We start from the raw sequence: 15530 nt of genomic DNA, 5'->3' as shown, positions 1-15530 counted from the left end.
CATTCGTGTCTTTCCAACGTGCGTACGGTAAAATGTGGAAACATGAGCTATGGCGACGTTACTACCAAATGCATCCAAAGAGGACGTGATGGTTTTCTTTTCTTGTTTGCGGATCAGCAGTAGCCGGTAGAGATCCGCTGGCGAGTGAAGAATGTTTATAGGGCAGCATGTTTCTTGAAATCCACTGTTGTGGAATGGTGCGCCAAGGAGTGCTGCTACTCCATGAAACCGCACTTCATATGGCATATGCCGTAGGGCAGAATTTGAGTCAACTCAAATATGAGACACTATAGCACTTGCTTTGTAGTCCTGACCTCTGCGCATGCGATTACCATGCCTTCGATATAAGAAAAAAGGCCTTTAAAGGTCAACGATTCCTGTCGGACGAGGACATGCAGCAGGCAGTTACTGACATCTTCATGAGGCAAGACACGTTATTTTACCAGGTGGGTATCTTCAACCTGATACGTCGTTCGAATTTTTTCCTCAATGCTCACGCCGATTTTGCCTCACTGGGGTACCCATTCTGGGGTGTATGGCCTTCGAGTGGAAACTTTTTGATTTTCCCTTATGTACTAAGTGCTTGGATGTGCATTTGACTATCATTTGAGCACAACCGCGCCAACTAGGTAGGAGTATCGCCGTCTACATTCTTGTATACGGAAAAAAGCATATGTCATTCAGAAATTGCCCTTGAATGTTGGTTTTTGGAAAAAAAAACGTGTTTCGCTTCGTGTAAGGAGCACCAATGGCCACTACAAGTAGCTACACAACTGCTGTCTACCGTAGCTGCGGTTCATCGTTCGCGATGTTTCTGTTCACGTTAGTTGGGATCCAATTTCTGTTCACGTTAGTTGGGATCCAACGGTAATTATATCAATATGGAATCGACGGGTTCTCTAGAAGCATTTTCAACGCCACGTAACATCTTAACAGCTCCGAGCAACTGGCGACCAAGAGGTCAGACATATAAATGTTCGAGGGTGCTAAACCGTACAATATCCCTTGATTCTGTGAATGGGGTGCTTTGCCCCAACAGTAGTTTCCACATGGACAGTACAACGACTCCCGTAGCGACGAAGATAGTCACACGGCGGCAGTCTTACAGTCTTCTTTAATGCAGGCGCAATGGGAAGCGAGCCAACACTGTAGTGGCAACTACAGCCAGGACTCAGGAGTGACGGAACGCCGTCTTTTCAGAAAATTCCCTATTCTGCGTGTAGCACAGCGATGGAGATGTCCTTGTGCGGAGGCAGGTAGAAGAGCAAAGGCAGCCAGATAGCAATCGCAGTCGTCAAACGACGTGGTGTGATGTCACTGGGTATCATTATGTACAAAAGACGACATGCTCTCATTGGCACAGCTAATAACATTCGAGGTTACGTCTCTGATGCTGAAAGGTCACCGTCGGTGTCTGTTTACTTTTACCCTGAGTAGGACTCGACATATTTGAGCTTATTGTTTGTCGAATAGCTTTGCTAACCATGGACTGATGGTGTGCATTATGATTTCTATAATTGCTCATAATCTCGCTAACTGTTTTAATTCAATGCTTGCTGATAATTAATGGCGGGTCAGATCACGTATTTATTTAATCCATGAAATCTTGACTTATGTAACTTAGCACAACGGATAACGCAAATGAGACAACTCAATCAAAGCATTTTCGCCACAGTCTGAACTCCACATGGTATTTTAAGTTACTGACTGACTCAGTCTGTATTAAATCAAGGATCTCTTAAGGTTTATACGCTGAAGAGCCAAGGAAACCGGTACACCTGCCTAATATCGTGTAGGGCCCCAGTAAGCATGCAGAAGTACCGCGACACGACGTGGCATTGACTCGATTAATGTCTGAAGTAGTGCTGGAGGGAACTGACAGCATGAATCTTGCATGGCTGTCCGTAAGAGTACCAGGAGCTGAAGATCTCTTCTGACCAGCATGTTGCAAGGCATTGCACGTATGCTCAATAATGTTCGTCTGGGGAGCTTGGTGGCCAGCAGAAGTGTTTAAACCCAGATGAGCGTTCCTGGAGCAACTCTGTAGCAATCCTGGACGTGGGGGGAGGGGGGGGGGGTGTCGCATTGTCCTGCTAGAATTGCGAAGTGCGTCGGAAAGCACAATGGACAGGAACGGATGAAGGTGACAGACAGGATGCTTACGTAAGTGTAACCTGTCAAAGCCAAATCTAGACGTATCAGGTGTCCCGTATCACTCCAACTGCACACGCCCCACACCATTACAGAGCCTCCACCAGCTTGAACAGCCCCTGCTCACGTGCTGGTTCCATGGATTCATGAGGTTCTCTCCATCCCCGCGCATGTCCATCCGCTCGACGCTCGACGCAATTTGAAACGAGACTCCTCCGACCAGGCAACACGTTTCCAGTCATCAACAGTCCAATGTCGGTGATGACGGGCCCAGGTTACGCATAAAGCTTTGTGTCGTGCTGTCATCAAGGGTACATGAGTGGGCCTTCGGCTCCCAAAAGCCATATCGATGATGATCCGTTGACACTTGTTGATGGCCCAGCATTGAAATCTGCAGCAATTTGCGGAAGGGTAGCACTTCTGTCACTTTGATAGATTCTCTTCATTCGTCGTTGGTCCCGTTCTTGCAGGACCTTTTTCCGGCCGCGGCGGTGTCGGAGATTTGATGTTTTAGCGGATTCCTGATATTTACAGTACATTCGTGAAACGGTCGTACGGGAAAATCCCCATTTCATCGTTACCTCGGGGATGCTGTGTCCCGTCGCTCGTGCGCCTACGGTAACACCGCATTCAGACTCACTTAAATCTTGGTAACCTGCCATTGTAGCAGCAGTAACCGATCTAACAATTGCGCCAGACACTTGTTGTCTTATATAGACGTTGCGGACGGCAGCACCGTAATCTGCCTGTTTACATATCCCGCCACGCGGAGTGGCTGCGAGATTAGAGGTGCCACGTCAGTGAATGCGCAGCCCCTTCCGCCGGAGGTTCCAGTCCTCCCTCGGGGATGGATATTTGTGAGAGTGTGTCGTTCTTAGCATAAGATAGTTTAAGTAGTGTGTAAGTCTAGGGACCTATGACCTCAGCAAAAAAATGGTTAAAATGGCTCTGAGGACTAAGGGACTTTACTTCTGAGGTCATCAGTCCCCTAGAACTTAGAACTACTTAAACCTAACTAACCTAAGGACATCACACACATCCATGTCCGAGGTAGGATTCGAACCTCCGACCGTAGCGGACGCGCGGTTTCAGATTGTAGTTCCTAGAACTGCTCGGCCACCCCGGCCGGCTTACCTCAGCAGTTTGCTCCTTTAGGAATTCACACACATGTGCATGTCTCTGTATTCGAATACGCATGCCCATACCAGTTTCTTTGGTGCTTCTGTGCATATCAAGCGCTGAATCTGTTAAGGATTACATTATCAGGTGGTGGAGGTAATGAGGTTACTATGTGAACGATGTGATGGCATTCCTCTTTTACAGTTACAGTTTATTACGAAACTCTGCCCATATCTTAAGCCGGCCACGGTGGCCGAGCTGCTCTAGGCGCTCCGGTCTGGAACCGCGCGACTGTTACGGTCGCTGGTTCGAATCCTGCCTCGGGCATGGATGTGTGTGATGTCCTTAGGTTAACTAGATTTAAGTGGTTCTAAGATCTTGGGGACTTATGACCTCAGATGTTAAGTCCTACAGTCCTCAGAGCCATTTGAACCATTTTTGCCCATATCTTAGTGAGAAACAAAACGTGATTAACGTAATACAGACGCTGATGGCGTTCCAAATCTATAACCAAACGGTCTCTAATTCACTGTGCATGTGATTTGGAGGAAAACACGTTTCTACTGTCATTAAAGTCTTCTTTCACGTGTCACCTATGTATTGATTAATGGCTACTGTATCTAATAATCATCCACACGAGACGGCTACTGGACGTTCTCAATATATTTGGCAGAAAGTGTGAGTACGAATCACAAGACATCATAGAGGAGCAAGAGAGGGTCAGACAGACATAAATACTCGACACAGAGTACGCATAGATGAACAGTACATCGTAAAGGACCTTCAGAGGATCACATGCTTAGCCTAAAATAAAATTCTCCAAGAACGACCACTGCTGACTGACTGTGCTACTAACACCATGTTGTTGACTGGAAATCAAGCCGGCCGAAGTGGCCGTGCTGTTAAAGGCGCTGCAGCCTGGAACCGCAAGACCGCTACGGTCGCAGGTTCGAATCCTGCCTCGGGCATCCATGTTTGTGATGTCCTTAGGTTAGTTAGGTTTAACTAGTTCTAAGTTCTAGGGGACTAATGACCTCAGCAGTTGAGTCCCATAGTGCTCAGAGCCATTTGAACCATTTTTGAACTGGAAATCAATTACAAAATTGTGTACCCACCACGTTGAATCGTTCTTGGATTATTAACAAAATTTCGCATTAGCAAAACGTATTATGAATTTCCACAAGAATGACCACAGCTTACTAATTGTGCAGCCAAGACCATGGGGGTGATTGGAGGTCAGTGGCAAAATTATTTTCTCACAACGCTGGACTGTTCTTGGAGTATCAGCATAATTACACACGCAATACAAGTAAATCCTAACCGTAGGAAGCAAGTGGTTCTTTCTCCGTACAGTCAGGTCCTCGTGGGAGCATGGAGACAAAGACTAAACAAGATAAAATAAATAAAATAAAACAATTCCACTCGGAAGAGTAGTTAAAGTTTGAACACTATTCACACGATTATAAGTATAACGTGAAAGAAGTGTATGAAAGTGCCTACTCTTTGTTACAACGGTTGTCACTACATGACTGCCCGATAGACACTGGCTGAGGCCCATAGCATTAGGAAATGACTTTAAAGAATCTGCTAAATTTTATTGAAAATAGATAAACGGAGCTCACTCCGACATTAAGTCGTCAAATATTAAACATGCTGAATGCACCATTTGATTATTGATTAACTGAATCACGGAGAAGTGAAACGAGCACGACGTGCGTTTTAGAGATCTGAGACTTAACCATCCAATTTACTAGAACAGCTACGAAAAAAATTTTTTCGCAATATAATCTTAACTACGATAGCCCTGAGAGACAACAGATTAATGATTTTACTTACATTGTGCGTCATACTCTAAATTCGCCAATCAACATGATGGGAGACATGCACAGAGCTGTCCATCTTATAAGCAAGCTGGAAACTGAATGCATGTTACTGTTGATGGCTGTGTCCTACTTTAAAGATGTGCGTGACGTTATTTTCCAACAAGATTACTCAAGACTGCATGTTTCAGCATTTTGTCGATGTACTGTAAGGTACCGCTGTCCTAGACAGCACTTCCACCACATTTGTCACTCACGTTAAACAGCTGATTGTGGTTTGCCAAGACTGGTATGTCACAATTTGCCAGTCACTACGATCGATGTTATCTGCATAGGGCTGAGGTAACGTGACAAAGTCCACACGTATCATGTCACTGAAACTCAGTTCAGTTGATGCTCAACTGGGCTATAGCCGTTGTAGCCGCCAGACTTGGTAGCTCTGTGTACCACATTTCGCTTCCAGTACACACAAATATCTCAAAGAAATCTGATAATGCATTCATCGTAAAATACGTTATGTCACAGGGAAGCTTCATCGTTTCCAAATGTAGTTAAAAAAAGGCTCTGAGACAGATACTTGCAGTTTGTGGAATTATCTAAATTGACTCTGAAAGTTTTGTACAAAAACTAAATACACTTCTGCATTAACTTCTCTGTAACCAGTAAAAAGTCTAGACGATCTTCTGAACCCAGTTTCGCACAGACATGTCTAGGAGGATGGAGGCTGTTGCGCCCACAATTCTTCTGCAGAGACCGACAAAGTCAGGTACAGGCAAGGTATACACAATGTAGGAAAATATCCGGAGTGTTGAAGTCCGAACATTGCAGTGGCAATTTGGTTGGTCCATGGCGTCCATTCCGTCACTGCGGCGTGTTCGGCCCAGGAAGTCAGGAACAAGTAAACTACACAGCGATGGTGAACCATCTTTCTGGAAGTTAAAATTTCTCTGATACTAGTAGAATCTCTTGGTGAGTGCCCTTTTGCCTCTGCTGGTTTGCTTTTGATGTTTTTCTTGCTCCGTCCGTCGTGACTATTTTGCTGCTTAGGTGTCAGAATTCCTTAACTTCACCTACTTTCTGAGCATCGATTCTTATGTTAAGTTTCCCACTACTCTCATTTCTGCTGAATTTACTTTCGTCTGTCTTTGGTTTACTCTAAATCCATAATCTGCATTCGTTAGACTGTTCATTCCATTCAGCATATCCCGTAATTCTTCTTCAGTTTCACTGACGCTAGCAATGCCATCAGCGAATATTATCATTGATATCTTTTCTCCTTGCATTTTAATTACACTAAAGAATCTGTCTTTTATTTCTGTCATTGCTTCTTAGAAGTATACAGGGTGGTCCACTGATCGTGACCGGGCCAAATATCCCACGAAATAAGCGTGAAACTAAAAAAATACAAAGAACGAAACTTGTCTGGAATGAAGGGGGAAATCGGACGGCTCTATGGTTGGCCCGCTAGATGGCGCTTCCGTAGGTCAAACGGATATCAACTGCGTCTTTTCAAACAGGAACCCCCATTTTTTATTACATATTCGTGTAGTACGTAAAGAAATACGAATCTTTTAGTTGGACCACTTTTTTCTATTTGTCATAGATGGCGCGGTAATAGTCACAAACATATGGATCACAATTTTAGACGAACAGTTGGTAACAGGTAGAATTTTTAAACTAAAATACAGAACGTAGGTACGTTTCAACACTTAATTTCGGTTGTTCCAATGTGATACATGTACCATTGTGAACTTATCATTTCTGAGAACGCATGCTGTTACAGCGTGTTTATCTGTAAATACCACATTAATGGAATAAATTCTCAAAATGATGTCCGTCAACCGCAATGCGTTTGGTAATACATGTAACGACATTTCTCTCAACAGCGAGTAGTTCGCCATCCGTAATGTTCGCACATGCATTGACAATGCGCTGACGCACGTTGTCAGGCGTTGTCGGTGGATCACGATAGCAAATATCCTTCAGCTTTCCCTACAGAAAGAAATCCGGGGACGTCAGATCCGGTGAACGACTAATGCACCTGTCATTAAATATGCTATTCAATACTGCTTCAACCACATACGAGCTATGTACCGGACATCCATCATGTTGGAAGTACATCACCATTCTGTCATGCAGTGAAACATCTTGTAGTAACATCGGTAGAACATTACGTAGGAAATCAGCATACATTGCACCATTTAGATTGCCATTGTGGCCAATTATCCTTCCTCTCATAATGCGGTACCATACATTAACCCGCCAAGGTCGCTGATGTTCCACTTGTCGCAGCAACGTGGATTTTCCGTTGCCCAATAGTGCATATTATGCCGGTTTACTTTACCGCTGTTGGTGAATGACGCTTCGTCGCTGAATAGAAAGCGTGCATAAAATCTGTCATCGATCCGTAATTTCTCTTGTGCCCAGTATTAGAACTGTAAACAACGTTCAGCGTCGTCGCCATGGAATTCCTGGTGCATTGAAATATGGCACGGGTGCAATCGATGTTGATGTAGCATTCTCAGCACGGACGTTTTTGAGATTCCCGATTCTCGCGCAGTTTGTCTGCTACTGATGTCCGGATTAGCCGCGACAGCAGTTAAAACACCTACTTGGGCATCATCACTTGTTGCAGGTCGTGGTTGAGTCATCGTTGACGTTTCACAAGTGTCTGAACACTTCCTGTGTCCTTAAACAACATAACTATCCGGCGAACAGTCCGGACACTTGGATGAAGTCGTCCAGGATACCGAGGAGCATACATAGCACACGCCCGTTGGTCATTTTGATCACAATAGCTGTTGTGACTTAGCAAGACAGCCAAGTCACAAAGAGAGGAAGCCGAAAGGCACGCGTTAAGCTCACGCAGATTGGCGTGAGGTCTGGAACAGTTAAATGGAAATGAGAACTTAGAAAATGGACGCAGTTGCTGTAATACTTAACTTTAATCCACATTTGTAGAACATCGCTCTTGATGATACATGCTTCACAATATTAATTATCAAAGCTATGGCGCCTTGCTAGGTCGTAGAAAATGTAGCTGAAGGCTATGCTAACTATCGTCTCGGCAAATGAGAGCGTATCGGTCAGTGTAGCTTCGCTAGCAAAGTCGGCTGTACAACTGGGGCGAGTGCCAGGACGTCTCTCTAGACCTGCCTTGTGGTGGCGCTCGGTCTGCTATCACTGGCAGTGGCGACACGCGGGTCCGACGTATACTAGCGGACCGCGGCCGATTTAAAAGCTACCACCTAGCAAGTGTGGTGTCTGGCGGTGACACCACAATAGCCATAAATCAACACGATGTCGACCTTTTCCGCAATTGGTAAACGGTCCATTTTAACTCGGGTAATGTATCATGAAGCAAATACCGTCCGCATTGGCCGAATGTTACGTGATGCCACGTACGTATACGTTTGTGATTATTATAGCACTATCTATCGCAAAGCGAAAGAAGTGGTCCAACCCAAACATTCATATTTCTTTAAGTACTACACGAATATGTAGTAGACAAGGGGTGTTCCTATTTAAAAAAACGCAGTTGATATGCGTTCGACCTATGGCAGCGCCATCTAGCGCGCCAACCATAGCGCCATCTGGTTTCCCCCTTCAAGTTGACGAGTTTCTTTTTTTATAGTTTTTTTCGTTTGAGGCTTATTTCGTGAGATATTTGGCCCGGTCACTATCAATGGACCACCCTGTAGATTGAACAGTAGGGGCGAAAGACTACATCCTTGCCTTAAACCGTTTTTAATCCGAGCACTTCGTTGCTGGTCTTCTACTCTTATTATTCCCTCTTGGCTCTTGCACATGTCGCGTATTACCCGTCTGTCACCATAGCTTAAACATATTTTCCTCAGGATTTCGAACATCTTGCACCAATAGACATTGTCGGACTCTCCTGCTTCTTTCACGTCGACAATTACTATGAACGTGTCTTGGTTTTTCTTTAATCCTCCTTCCATTACCAACCCCTAACTCGACAAGGTCGACACCAATCTGTCTTTGTTTGCTGATGATGGTGTGGTGTAAGGCAAGGTGTCGAAGTTAAGTGATTACAAGAAGATGCGAGACAACTTAGACAAAATACCTAACTGATGTGATGAATGGCAGCTAGCTAATTTGGTAACTTATTTCGGATGAGTAATGATCGGTTACAGTGTTGCTAGTGTCCTGTTTCATACAGCCAAGTCATTAAAAAAACTAGGCATTTTGTTGCAGTGTGATATGAAATGGAACGTGCACGTGAGAACTGTGGTGGGGAAGGCGAATGGTCGACTTTGATTTATTGGAAGGAATTTGGAAAAGAGTGGTTCATCTGGAAAGGAAACTGCTTGTAGCGCGCTGGTACTTCCTATTCTTGAGTACTTTTGGAGTGTTTGGGCTCGGAATGAAGGATGACATCGAAGCACTTCAGACGCATGCTGCTAAATTTGTTACCGGTAGGCTCGAACAACACGTAAGTAGCAGGAAAGGGAAACGACTAGTAATAGTGCAGTGGCTTGTGGAGTATCAACGTAGATGTAAATAACGTAGATGTAGATGCAGAACCGTACCATCAGTACTGCTTCTCTGGTGCCTTTAACTTTCTCAAAGCCAAATTGATCGTCATCTAACACATTACCAATTTTCTGTTATATGTATATTATTCTCGTCAGCAACTTGGATGCATGAGCTGTTATTGTGCGGTAATTCTCGCATTTGTCAGCTCACGCAGTATCCAGAATTGTGTGCATGGTATACTTCCGAAAGTCAGACGACATATCGCCAGACTTATATAGTCTACACTCCAATGTCGACAGTTGTTTTGCTACATCATCCCCATGATTTTAGAAATTCAGGAGGAATGTTATCTATCTGTTCCACATTATTTGGTCTTAGGTCTTGCAAAGGTCTTTCAAGTCCTGATTCTATGATTGGAACCAACAATGTTTTCTTCTGCTACCACATTCGACGGGTCTTCCCCCTTCAGTGTACTCTTTTCAGCTATTCCTCTGGGTTTAACAGTGGAGTTCCCGTTGAACTCTTAATGTCTCCACCCTTGCTTTTAATTATACCTAAGGCTCTCTTCACTTTTTTATATGTTGAGTCAGTCCTTCAAACCATCATTTATTTTTCGATTTCTTCACACTTTTCATACAGCTGTTTCGCCTTCGCTTCCATGTACTTCCTATTTATTTAATTCCTAAGCGACTTCTATTTCGGTATTCCTTGATTTCGCTAAACATTGATGAACTGAAACGTTTTCCTTTCCAGGTTCTGTGATTGTTCCTTTTAGAGATGTCCATTCAACTTCCACTAAACTGTCTACTGAGATATTTATTACTTATATTTTATCTCATTATTTCTTTGTTCTTGCCCATTTCTTCGGGTGCTGATCCTTTCTGACAAGTGTATATATGCACCTGAGTACATCTACAAACCATTATTTCATTTTGGAATTTCTGCCTGACCATGATTTAAATTAATTGAAATCGTCCTGTACCTCCCGACCTTTTCCGAGTATACCTCATCCTCTTGTGAACCTTGAACAGAGTACTCGCTATTACTAGCTTAAACTTTTTTGCAGAACTCTACCATACATTCCCCTCTCTCATTACCAGTACCACACCCATGTTCTCCAGTAATGCTTTCTTCTTCTCCCTCCCCCACAATGGCATTCCAGTCCTCCATGACTATCAGAATTTCGTCCCTCTTTACTGTCAGATTTACCGGTTCAATATCCTCACATACTTTCTCTTTCATTCCAGCTTCAGCTTGCGACGTCAGTGTATACGAGGTGTGACATTAAAGTAATGAGACTGATTTTCTTTGCAAGATGTGGCGATCCTGCAGGCTTGCGTAGGCACAATTTATTGACCTTGGTCCATAAGGTGCTTCTAGTCCAAGTGGCACATCGATGCAACCGCTCAGTCGTGAGTTGTGCTGTAATGAATTAACATATGTTTGTGTCTCTCGTCACGGAAATGGAACAGCATAATATTGCGCAACGGTGTGCCATTTCTTTTTGCGTTAAATTGGGTGAAAACGCGACGGCAACTTACGGTAAGCTTCAGAAGGCTTTTGGAGAGGTGGTTATGTCATGCCTCCTGGACTAACAGTTAAACAATATTACTACAAAGAAATGTTAGAAAGACTTCGTAAAAGACTTTTTCGTGTCCGTGCCAACATTGCTGATAACTGGATTCTGCAGCACTATAATGCGCCATCCCACACTGCTCTGTCAGTACAGCAATTTTTAACCTCAAAACAAATTTCAGTTCTACCACAGCCACCTTATTCACCAGAAATCACCCTTTGGGGTTTACTTCTATTTCCAAGAGTCAAAACGGATCTCAAGGGATATCCTTTTCAAACAAGATGTCCAAAAAGCTGTGTCGAGGGTCTTGGAGGATATTACAGAAGGCTTTTGGAGAAGTGGTTATGTTCCAGAAATTTTACCATAAATGGCAGAAGCGCTGGAAAAAGTGTGTGCAATCAGAAGGGAACTACTTAGAAGGAGAAAACACTAAACTTGACTAAAACGGTAAGCAACAATTTTTTTTTCACATCAGTCTCATTACTTTATTGTCGCACCTCGTACACCTAATCTATCTCTGTCGGTGTTGGTTTGCTGTCGATTCTGATGGGGACCACCCTATCACTGAACTGCTCATAGTAATGCACTCTCTGTCCTAAATTTCGATTCATAACGAATCTAGTCCCGTTATATCATTTTCTGCTGCCGCTGATATTTCGCTGTACTCATGTGACTAGAAATCATTGTCTTCTTCCCGCTTCACTTAACTGACCCCTCCCCACTCCCCACCATATCGTGATAGAACCTCAGAATTTCCCTTTGCTGGTTTTCTAGTTTCCCTACGTAACGTCCCTTCGGAGCTTCGGTCTTGGCTAACACTCAGCGGTAGGGCAATGAGATTGTTATTTCTTACGTATCGGTATCGACGTTACAAACAGAACATTGATGAACTGAACTCCCGACTTGTGCGAGGTATTTACTTCACCAAATGTCGTAATTAAATCGTTTATAATCAATGGCTTCTCAGTTGTTATTTAAATATTAATGATAAGTTCAAATTAGTTCAGCGACACCAAATTCCCTATAGACTGGTTGTAATCTCAAATCTTTAATCAGTCGTAACAGTGTTGTTAATTCCCAACGTCAAGGAGTTCCTATATAAGCGCCGAGCGCTTCAGTCAAATAATATCGCAGCACGTTATCTCTGTAAATGATATTGTAAAACTTGAATGATAAATGCGTGAATTGACACTATATGCAGGTTTATTACACAATATTAGTCACTTTCTAACAGAGCCGTGAGGAAGAAGCTTTCCCAGGTGTTGGGGGGAATTATAAATTATATGCTTAGTAACCATCGCCAAGTTCCGTAGTCCATTAGTTATTACAAACGAAATTGTCTATCTGTGTTTACTTCCTAAATAGTGTTAACTCCAGGTTACCTAATTAAAAGTCACTTCTGTCTAATATATACAAGTCCTCTATCTGAATTCTAAATAACGTAATATTCGAAGCCAAAGTATCATTTTACTGCGTCATAGTAGATTGCAATAATCAATTCTGAAAAAACAATCTAATTGCACCTACATACACGAGTATTCAAAAGTATGACCTGCGTCGGCTAACTCTCGTTACGTAATGGATTGAATTATCCTTAGCCATTACTCACGAATCTGAAAGAGTACTCACATGGAGTATTCTTTGGAAACGTTGATTCTACTTTGCGAATTTTAATTATAATGATTTTGCGATTTACTGTGATATTGAATTTTGAGTTTGATTTTACTGGACTCCTATCTTTCTTTCGTATGTTAATAAATTCCTAAGTGTTAGATTCCTGATTCAATTACTGGTAAATATCCAAATAATAGTGTTAACTGGAAATTTGTTTGCTTGTTCATTTTTCATGGAATTTGGAACTTGTTTTGGGGAAATCTCTGGGGATTTGGGAGCTAATTTTTTATTTTCATCTCTTGTCCGAGGAAGTGGCATTACACCTACCACGTTCCATCTTCTGACATTCCACACCTCAACTCGTGGAACGATATTACTTCGTGATAATTCAGTCTTTTGTTCATGTCACCTCCCCTTGGCAGTCCCCTCCCGGATATTCGAAAGGGGAACTACTCTGGAATCTATTGCCAACGACATTTTCTTAATTACACTCCACATTGCGTGTGATACACATTATATGTCTTTAATGCAGTTGTTTCTATTGTCTTCTACATCCCCATGCCGTTGAAAATTGCTGATACTTACGCCTTTAGGGCACTTTCCAACCCCTAGGGCAAAAGAGTGCTCTGAACCTCTGTACGCTTCTGTGCGCTGTTTGACGAGGTCGTTGGCAGGAAGTCTTCGGTCACCACTGACGACGATTTTCATTCAAAATTTAAACAGTTTGGATAGAACCGGTGACCGAACACTTTTTCATTACTAATCACAGACGCTACCCTTAGACGGGTGAAACTGTCGTACCAAAGATGACTGCCTTTCAGGAGAAAGCCAAATACGTGGTGTGGTATGCTTAAATGAAATCGTCCATTGCTATCCAAAGAAGTATTCGACCTGTATTTCAAAAGGGAGCCATTACGCTTTTCGGTGGTTAAGCCTTGAAATTACCAAACAACACCACATATTAAGCTTTCCCTTGAGTTGCAGTCATCTCTGGTAATTATTTAGCACCTGAAGTAGTGCAAAACGAATCTTTAAAAAGAACCCTACAAAAAAATTTTGAATTGGTTTACATGATGCAGGAAACCAAGTGTATCTACCTCTCATAACGTTTTAGTAGTGTTTATATACATCATGGAGGTTTTATGTGGACGCTGTGTAAATAAAACGCACTGTAAGTAAGAGCTGAAATCCTTCCTAGTATCGCAAGATAATAATCAGCAGTGTACGAGGGGCATTCAATGAGAAGTATGACACATAATTTTCTGAAATCTGGTTAGTTTTATACTGTATTCGAATACACCACATTACTCCCTATTCTTCTGGCGTCGAAACCCTGAATTTCGACGTAATCTCCGTACTATGCGACGGCCTTACGCCACCTTACAGGGAGGGCCTATACGAGCGCATGCCACCAATCTGCTGGTCGACATCGAAATAAACGTCTTGCTGCATCAGTTAATTCCCAATCATCCCCGTACAGCTTCCTGCGGAGTACATGCTACATACGGCCAAACAGATGGAACTCAGAAGGTGCTACATCTGGGATGTTGGGTGGCTGAGGAAGAACAACGTAATGAAGTTTCCTGAAATCTTCTGGGGTGCGGAGACTTTTGGCGGTCTTCCGTTGTCATGAAGTAGGAGAAGTTGATTTGCATTTTTGTGTCGACGAACACGCAGAATTCATTTCTTCAATTTCCTGAGGATTGCACAATACACGTTCCACTATGAGGTTGGGCATCAAACGGAATAAGTCGTGCGGAGTCCCAGAAGACTGTTTTCATGACTTTGCCAGCTGCGAGTGCGGCTCTGAGCTTTTTCTTCGAGGAAGAGGTGGTGTGGCGCCTCTCCATGAACTGCTGTTTTATTTCAGCTTCGAAGGGATGAACATAGCGATGATGCTCGACAATAGGTTGTCACGATCACCCTCTTAACACGCAAGTAATTCTGCACATAAGTTATGGTCCTTTGAGCTGTTCTGATAAATGGCGAGGAACACAGCGTGCACACACCTTCGAATGCTCCAAGTGCTGGACGAATGTGACGGCACAGCAGAGAAATCCGTCTGACCTAATGGCTTTAAGCACTATGTGACTTAACATCTGAGGTCATCAGTCCCCTAGACTTAGAACTACTTAAACCTAACTAACCTAAGGACGTTACAAACTTCCATGCCCGAGGCAGGCATTCGAACCTACGACCGTAGCAGCAGCGCGGTTGCTTACTGAAGCGCCTAGAACCGCTCGGCCACAGCTGCCCCATCTGAGCAGCGAGGTGTTTGACAGTGATCTGTCATCTCCTCAAATAAAAGTATCCGCACGTCCCAACATTGCAGGAGTCACAGCTCTGTGTGGCTGACATGCATGCGACAGGTCGGATATGTTTGCGCGAGTGTTGTTGCGGTGAAGACAGACTCCTAGCCCAACGGCTCGCCGTGCTTTTGTTCACTGCCAGGTTTCTGTAGACATCCTGCAAGCGCCCTTGCATGTCTGAAAACGGGAATAATCCACGATGTTCGTACTTTTTAAACCGCAATTGGCGTAGAAAATAAATGTGTAGCGTTGCTTCTTGAATATATCTCGTATATAGATGTAGGTGTTAGAAATATACTCCGACACATTGTCCGAATTACACATAGGCAGCTGCAGGTCTGGAACTGGTAGATGCAGAATATTCCACGACTGCTCGTTTGATAGCCTCGCATGGCCCCAGCACGAATCGCTACCATGAGCCCCTACATGTCGGCGACGTGT

This window comes from Schistocerca americana, chromosome 4 (assembly GCF_021461395.2).
Source record: "Schistocerca americana isolate TAMUIC-IGC-003095 chromosome 4, iqSchAmer2.1, whole genome shotgun sequence".
Classification (NCBI taxonomy): Eukaryota; Metazoa; Arthropoda; class Insecta; order Orthoptera; family Acrididae; genus Schistocerca; species Schistocerca americana.
Note: the sequence above shows the minus strand (reverse complement) of the source record.